The following is a 9186-nucleotide window of genomic DNA, read 5'->3' on the forward strand; positions in this document are numbered from 1 at the left end:
TAGAGCTCGACGCGGTGAACGCGTGGCCGCAAACGGTGCGGCAATCGGAGCTCGGACGGAGAAGTTACGGGAGCGGGAACTCACCGTAAGTGTTTCGGGAATGTTTTCCCTTCTTTTTCTTCCCTGGAGCGCTGCTGCCTCTATTGCGTGTTGTGAAGGAAATGAGCTCCGTGCTCATTTAATATGTTGGTCCGGTTGGACCGACGGCCCGGTTCGGGTCCGGTTCAACCGGTTCGGCTCGTTCGGTCCAATTTTAGACCGTTTTCTTCGAAATTGGTGTCAAAATTCTCGTTTCGATGAGCTCTATCCTAATTTAATATAATATTCACATTTCTAATCCTCCTTATTAAAAACTAATTTACTAACTAATTTAACCGGGGTTTACATCCTACCCACCTAATAAAGAATTTTGCCCTCAAAATTCAAATCTAGTTACCTGAAAAGAGATTTGGATAGTCCTTTCGCATATCTGATTCGAGTTCCCAGGTATGTTCCTCGATACCAGCTCGACTCCAAGCTATTTTTACCAATGATACTTCCCTTCCTCGTAATCGTTTAACACTGGTGTCATCAATTCTTACCGGGGCTACTGGAAGTGTTAGATCTCCTCTCACTTGGATTGGTTCTGGTTCTAGAACATGACTTGCATCAGGAGTATACTTCCGAAGCTGTGATACATGAAATACATCGTGCAAATTCGAAAGGTACGACGGTAAGGCAATTCTATAAGCCACTGGCCCAATTCTCTTCAGAATCTCAAACGGTCCAATATAACGAGGATTCAGTTTTTTGGTCTTAATAGCTCTTCCCACGCCAGTGGTTGGTGTAACTTTCAAAAAGACATGTTCTCCTTCTTCGAATTCCAAAGGCTTTCGCCTCTGATCAGCATAGCTCTTCTGGCGGCTTTGGGCTATAAGCATTCGACTACGAATCTTCTTTATCTGCTCAGTCGTTTCAGCTATCATTTCAGGCCCTAATAAACTCCTTTCTCCAGTTTCATACCAACATAGTGGAGACTGACATTTTCTGCCATACAGAGCCTCATATGGAGCCATTCCGATGCTCGCATGATAGCTATTATTATAAGCAAATTCTATCAATGGCATATACCGATCCCAACTCGCAGGCTGGTCCAAAACACAAGCCCTTAGCATATCCTCCAAGGTCTGAATAGTTCTTTCTGACTGACCATCTGTCTGAGGGTGATACGCAGTACTCAAGCTTAACTGAGTCCCAAATGCACGCTGAAAAGCTCCCCAGAATCTTGATGTGAAACGAGGATCTCTGTCAGATATGATAGTAGAAGGCACACCATGCAACCTGACAATCTCTTTGATATACATTCGAGCCAATTCCTCCATTGTGCAACTTATTCGGATAGGAAGAAAATGAGCTGATTTTTTTAGTCGATCCACAACCACCCAAATAGCGTCACAACTAGATCGGGTTCTAGGCAAACCTATCACAAAATCCATTGCGATACTCTCCCATTTCCATTGTGGAATCTCCAAAGGCTGAAGGGTCCCTGATGGTCTCTGATGCTCAATCTTAACCTTCTGACACGTTAAACATTTAGATACATGCAATGCCACATCATTCTTCATACCTGGCCACCAGAACATCGCTTTCAGATCCTGATACATTTTAGTGCTCCCTGGGTGAATTGAAAACCCGCTCTTATGAGCTTCCTTCAAGATACTTTGTCGCAGGTCTCCAACATCAGGCACAATAATCCGGTTCTTGAACCTCCATAAACCATCATGACCTTCTGACATTCTCCACTGTTTTCCCTGTTCAACTGCTGGTAGTACCTTACGTAACGCTTCACTATCTTGATGAGCCTTCAGAAGTTCTGATTTAAAATCACTTGAAATCTGCAACTGACTCAAACACAAAATTCCAGATTCTTCTCTAATTCCCAACTTCAAATCTTGAAATGCCTTTAGTAATTCTTCTTCCCGTAGCATCATCCAAGCTGCATATAAAGATTTTCGACTCAAGGCGTCCGCCACAACGTTCGCTTTTCCTGGATGATAATTCAATTCAAAATCATAATCTTTCAGAAGCTCCATCCACCTCCTCTGACGCATATTCAACTCTTTCTACTCAAAAAGATACTTCAAACTCTTATGGTCTGAAAAAACAAGAAACTTAACACCATAGAGGTAGTGCCTCCAAATCTTTAAAGCAAACACAACAGCAGCAAGTTCTAAATCGTGTGTCAGGTAGTTCATCTCATGCGGCCTTAACTGCCGTGAGGCGTATGCTACAACATTCTGGTGCTGCATCAAAACACACCCCAACCCTTTTAGAGATGCATCACAATACACTTCAAACGATTCACTTGGTTCAGGTAATACCAATACAGGTGCAGTAGTCAACCTGTGCTTCAATGCCTGGAAACTCTCTTCACATTCTGGAGTCCAGATAAAAGGTGTATCCTTCCTAGTCAACTTAGTTAAAGGTAAGGCGAACTGTGAAAATCCTTTAATGAATCTGGGATAATACCCCGCCAAACCTAAGAAACTTCTGCTCTGTCACTGAAGTTGGTCGCTCCCAATTCATCACTGCTTCCACCTTAGCAGGATCCACAGCTATCCCCTGCTTACTCACCACGTGGCCGAGAAACTTCACTTCACTCTTCCAGAACTCACATTTAGATAACTTAGCATATAACTTCCTGTCTCTCAGAATTTGCAGCACAGTTCGCAAATGATCAGCATGTTCCTCTTCAGTCTTAGAATAAACAAGAATGTCATCAATGAAGACAATAACAAACTTGTCCAGATACGGTCGAAAAATCCTGTTCATATAATCCATAAATACTGCCGGGGCATTAGTTAACCCGAAAGACATCACTGTATACTCATAATGACCATAATGGGTTCTGAAAGTAGTTTTCGGAATATCCTCGTCTCTAACCCTTATCTGATGATATCCGGATCGCAGGTCAATCTTAGAAAACACACTGGCACCCTGTAGCTGATCCATTAGATCATCGATTCTAGGCAACGGATATTTATTCTTCACAGTGATCTTATTCAATTGCCGATAATCGACACACAGCCGCATACTCCCATCCTTCTTCTTTACCAGTAACACTGGCGCTCCCCACGGAGAAACACTTGGTCGGATAAAATGCTTACCCAACAGATCTTCCAGCTGAGCTTTCAGTTCAGCCATTTCTAAAGGTGACATCCTATAAGGAGTAATTGAAATCGGACCGGCTCCAGGCACCAACTCAATTTCGAATTCAACTTTCCGATTAGGTGGAAATTCATTAATATCATCTGGAAACACATCTGAAAATTTACATACAACGGGAATCTGCTCTAAACTCTGATCATCACCTGATACTCCCGCAGTTAATAACATAATACCCTGACATTCGGTTCCATAACAGTTTACTATCATAGAATTTAAATAGTAACTATTCACCACAACCGGTGCTTCTGACCCTTCTGGCATAAACTGTACTGGCTTCTCAAAACAATCAAGCAAAACATGATTCTTAAATAACCAATCTCCCGACTATTACAGCGTCACCTGCCTGCAGGATACATTGTGTCCCCTGTCACCAATACTGAGCCTCACCTTGCAGTTGATAAGTTCTAAATTCAACTCATTACTTCTCAGGAACCTGTTGGGCCTGCAACGACCGTTCCATAGCTTGAATCCAATTATCTGCATCAGTGGGATTTGAGGTTCCCCTAAAAGTTGGAGGGCGAACTTTCAGAAATATAGCAAGTGTCATAGGACCATCCTCATCATTATTGTTCCCGTGATTACCCTGGTTTATCTTATTACCTAGTGCCTCAGCTGTTGCCTGCATAGCTGCAGCCATATTTCCCAAGGCAGCCATAAAGTCTACTGGATCAGTCCCTGTGGGTACAGGAGTAACGGTGCCTGTCCTACCTCTACCTCGCCCGCGACCGCGTCCGCGAGTCGACATCTGGTTCTTATACACACTAAACAAGTGATATTAAGTTGATCAGTCTTAATATCGCAGGTTTAATGCTTTAGTTCCAAATGCATGCTCACAAACGTTTATGCCATTTATATCAATCAGATATCCTAATAGCACATACACACATATACAGAGAATGCACAGAAGCACAATCAGTCCGTCTTTCAGGCTCTATAGGAACGAACTGCTCTGATACCATAATGTAACACCCTACCACACTAAGCTTTACGCTTAAGCCGTAAAACAGAGGTGGTGTGGTATTACGACCTCTAAAATAGAATGAGTACATATAATAGCAGAAGAATTATAATATGCTAGGAGCCTTGAAGAATAGGAGAAATAAAATTCGCAAGATAAAAGCGCAACGCTCAAGGAACGAGTTAACTTGCGTGCTAAGAAAACTGTAACTGTCAAACATAAGATAACAGAAGTAGGAATAGAGTGCCAAAGATACAAAATAACAAGCTCCTGACTCAGCCTGCGAAGTCAAGACTGGCTGGAGAATATTTACACATATATACATACATATCCAAAACCCAAAAGTACATATACACAATCCTGCCTCTCCATAAACCTCTAAGAGGATCAAAAAGAATAAGTCATGCGGAGAGAAAGCTAAGTACATATATATACATCATAGCATAACAAAATATCCCAGTAACCACTCCGCTTCAAGAGTCCAGAAGCCTAACGAGATGCCTCTCGACCTGCATCTGAAAAATAACAACATAGTATGGAATGAGAACCGGAGGTTCTCAGTATGGTAAAGGTGCCACACACATAATATATAAGGTCCTGGGAATGCCGGAGGCAATCCTAGAACACCGACACTCAGATTATAGAGCTTAAAGTATTAAACAGAAGCCATAAAGGGTGGTTCACTAAGGATATTTAGACCTAACTTAACTTAACCGTAATTCTAAATCCCATTTTTGCCATTCCTCCATACCTCCAACTCCATCATGCATTTCACAGACAGATAGACAGATAAAGGCAAACACAAGAAGGTTACAACTATTGCAGGTAGCAAATACACATTTAGCATGACAAATACAGATAGGCACACCCAATTAGAGCACAAGCAAGTAATTCAAGTAATATGCATATGATGCATGCCTGTCCTATGGCTGATGAGGCTCATCTGTCGGTTATCCAGCCAACCCGACAAGTCTGAATTGTCCTTAGACTGTCCCCCGACGTGCATCCCCAAGAGTCTATGCATAGATTTTTCTCAAATAATCAATATTGCTCAATGGGGGTAACATTCCCGGGAATTTATATAGTGCCCGGTCACACTTACGTCGTAGGGTCAACAGAGTATCGAGTTTTCGACCTGGTACACGTGGTGGCAAGCCACGGCACTTAATCCAGGGAATCTCGTATCTCAGATTATTCAAATTCATAAGCCATATAAATAATTCAATTATAATTCATCAACATCCACATCATTCTCAATTGCATCTCATTCATCATCATACATTAAACATATTCAATCCTTATCCTTCATTATATCACCTCCCATTCCATCCATCAATAGTTTCAATTCAAAACATAATTCATTCTTTTCTAAGAATCAAACTTCAAACTTAAAACATACTCACTATCTTAAAAACTCAAAATCAAACCATATAACCTTTAAATCTAAATCTCTTTTAAATAATCATCTAAATAAAATCTCTAATTTTTTATAAAATTTCGGCAGCATCTCCTCTAAAACTCGGACTTTGCCACCCTTTTCGGGTCCAAACCTGCTTTCTTTTCAATTCAACATACCCTTCCTCATCATCATAATAGTCACCACAATAAATCTACTTCAGATTAACAATTATATTCATACAATATTCAAATCTAACAACCAAAATTCAACTAAGAATCATAGTTCACTAATCCTAGGCTTCTAACACAAAATATGTCAAATCAATAATTCACCAAATCATTAGCACTAAACCAACCATGTTCATCAACAATAACATTCACCATCCAAGATTAATAACTAATTATCCAATAAACTTCAACCAAATATATTCATCGACAAATTACTAAACATTAAACATACACCTGCATTCCAACTTATCCAATGGCCGTCTAGCCTAAGTTTTCACAGAACATTATATATTAAATGCAAGAAACCTAAACCATACCTTAGCCGATTTCCACGTAACGACCAAAGCTATTTATTCAAAACCAAGACAACCCCTCAAAACTCAACTAATCCGCTTTCTCCAAGTTCCAGTATTCACAATTTCAAGCTCCAATTATTTATTCACAACCTAATACACATTTATAACACATATATACCCAATTTAATACTCAAAGCTCAAATTCAGTAAAATTAAAATAGAATTATGGTATCCTCACCTTATCCAAGCTTCACATAAGCAAGAGTAAACGTTTTCCTCAAGTTAATTGGATCCTAAAACATCAGAAATCAAAGGAATTTAACATCTCTTCCAATTATTTGAAAATTGGGGGAAAAGAATGGCTGGAAGTGATTAGTGGCTTACCAAAGAAATTGTTCCGGTAGAAATGTAGAGCTCGACGCGGTGAACACGTGGCCGCAAATGGTGCGGCAATCGGAGCTCGGACGGAGAAGTTACGGGAGCGGGAACTCACCGTAAGTGTTTCGGGAATGTTTTCCCTTCTTTTTCTTCCCTGGAGCGCTGCTGCCTCTATTGCGTGTTGTGAAGGAAATGAGCTCCGTGCTTATTTAATATGTTGGTCCGGTTGGACCGACGGCCCGGTTCGGGTCCGGTTCAACCGGTTCGGCTCGTTCGGTCCAATTTTAGACCGTTTTCTTCGAAATTGGTGTCAAAATTCTCGTTTCGATGAGCTCTATCCTAATTTAATATAATATTCACATTTCTAATCCTCCTTATTAAAAACTAATTTACTAACTAATTTAACCGGGGTTTACATCCTACCCACCTAATAAAGAATTTTGCCCTCAAAATTCAAATCTAGTTACCTGAAAAGAGATTTGGATAGTCCTTTCGCATATCTGATTCGAGTTCCCAGGTATGTTCCTCGATACCAGCTCGACTCCAAGCTATTTTTACCAATGATACTTCCCTTCCTCGTAATCGTTTAACACTGGTGTCATCAATTCTTACCGGGGCTACTGGAAGTGTTAGATCTCCTCTCACTTGGATTGGTTCTGGTTCTAGAACATGACTTGCATCAGGAGTATACTTCCGAAGCTGTGATACATGAAATACATCGTGCAAATTCGAAAGGTATGACGGTAAGGCAATTCTATAAGCCACTGGCCCAATTCTCTTCAGAATCTCAAACGGTCCAATATAACGAGGATTCAGTTTTTTGGTCTTAATAGCTCTTCCCACGCCAGTGGTTGGTGTAACTTTCAAAAAGACATGTTCTCCTTCTTCGAATTCCAAAGGCTTTCGCCTCTGATCAGCATAGCTCTTCTGGCGGCTTTGGGCTATAAGCATTCGACTACGAATCTTCTTTATCTGCTCAGTCGTTTCAGCTATCATTTCAGGCCCTAATAAACTCCTTTCTCCAGTTTCATACCAACATAGTGGAGACTGACATTTTCTGCCATACAGAGCCTCATATGGAGCCATTCCGATGCTCGCATGATAGCTATTATTATAAGCAAATTCTATCAATGGCATATACCGATCCCAACTCGCAGGCTGGTCCAAAACACAAGCCCTTAGCATATCCTCCAAGGTCTGAATAGTTCTTTCTGACTGACCATCTGTCTGAGAGTGATACGCAGTACTCAAGCTTAACTGAGTCCCAAATGCACGCTGAAAAGCTCCCCAGAATCTTGATGTGAAACGAGGATCTCTGTCAGATATGATAGTAGAAGGCACACCATGCAACCTGACAATCTCTTTGATATACATTCGAGCCAATTCCTCCATTGTGCAACTTATTCGGATAGGAAGAAAATGAGCTGATTTTTTTAGTCGATCCACAACCACCCAAATAGCGTCACAACTAGATCGGGTTCTAGGCAAACCTATCACAAAATCCATTGCGATACTCTCCCATTTCCATTGTGGAATCTCCAAAGGCTGAAGGGTCCCTGATGGTCTCTGATGCTCAATCTTAACCTTCTGACACGTTAAACATTTAGATACATGCAATGCCACATCATTCTTCATACCTGGCCACCAGAACATCGCTTTCAGATCCTGATACATTTTAGTGCTCCCTGGGTGAATTGAAAACCCGCTCTTATGAGCTTCCTTCAAGATACTTTGTCGCAGGTCTCCAACATCAGGCACAATAATCCGGTTCTTGAACCTCCATAAACCATCATGACCTTCTGACATTCTCCACTGTTTTCCCTGTTCAACTGCTGGTAGTACCTTACGTAACGCTTCACTATCTTGATGAGCCTTCAGAAGTTCTGATTTAAAATCACTTGAAATCTGCAACTGACTCAAACACAAAATTCCAGATTCTTCTCTAATTCCCAACTTCAAATCTTGAAATGCCTTTAGTAATTCTTCTTCCCGTAGCATCATCCAAGCTGCATATAAAGATTTTCGACTCAAGGCGTCCGCCACAACGTTCGCTTTTCCTGGATGATAATTCAATTCAAAATCATAATCTTTCAGAAGCTCCATCCACCTCCTCTGACGCATATTCAACTCTTTCTGCTCAAAAAGATACTTCAAACTCTTATGGTCTGAAAAAACAAGAAACTTAACACCATAGAGGTAGTGCCTCCAAATCTTTAAAGCAAACACAACAGCAGCAAGTTCTAAATCGTGTGTCAGGTAGTTCATCTCATGCGGCCTTAACTGCCGTGAGGCGTATGCTACAACATTCTGGTGCTGCATCAAAACACACCCCAACCCTTTTAGAGATGCATCACAATACACTTCAAACGATTCACTTGGTTCAGGTAATACCAATACAGGTGCAGTAGTCAACCTGTGCTTCAATGCCTGGAAACTCTCTTCACATTCTGGAGTCCAGATAAAAGGTGTATCCTTCCTAGTCAACTTAGTTAAAGGTAAGGCGAACTGTGAAAATCCTTTAATGAATCTGGGATAATACCCCGCCAAACCTAAGAAACTTCTGCTCTGTCACTGAAGTTGGTCGCTCCCAATTCATCACTGCTTCCACCTTAGCAGGATCCACAGCTATCCCCTGCTTACTCACCACGTGGCCGAGAAACTTCACTTCACTCTTCCAGAACTCACATTTAGATAACTTAGCATATAACTTCCTGTCTCTCA

The sequence above is a fragment of the Arachis ipaensis genome, chromosome B1 (assembly GCF_059453495.1).
Source record: "Arachis ipaensis isolate K30076 ecotype BB chromosome B1, ASM5945349v1, whole genome shotgun sequence".
In the NCBI taxonomy this organism is placed as follows: Eukaryota; Viridiplantae; Streptophyta; class Magnoliopsida; order Fabales; family Fabaceae; genus Arachis; species Arachis ipaensis.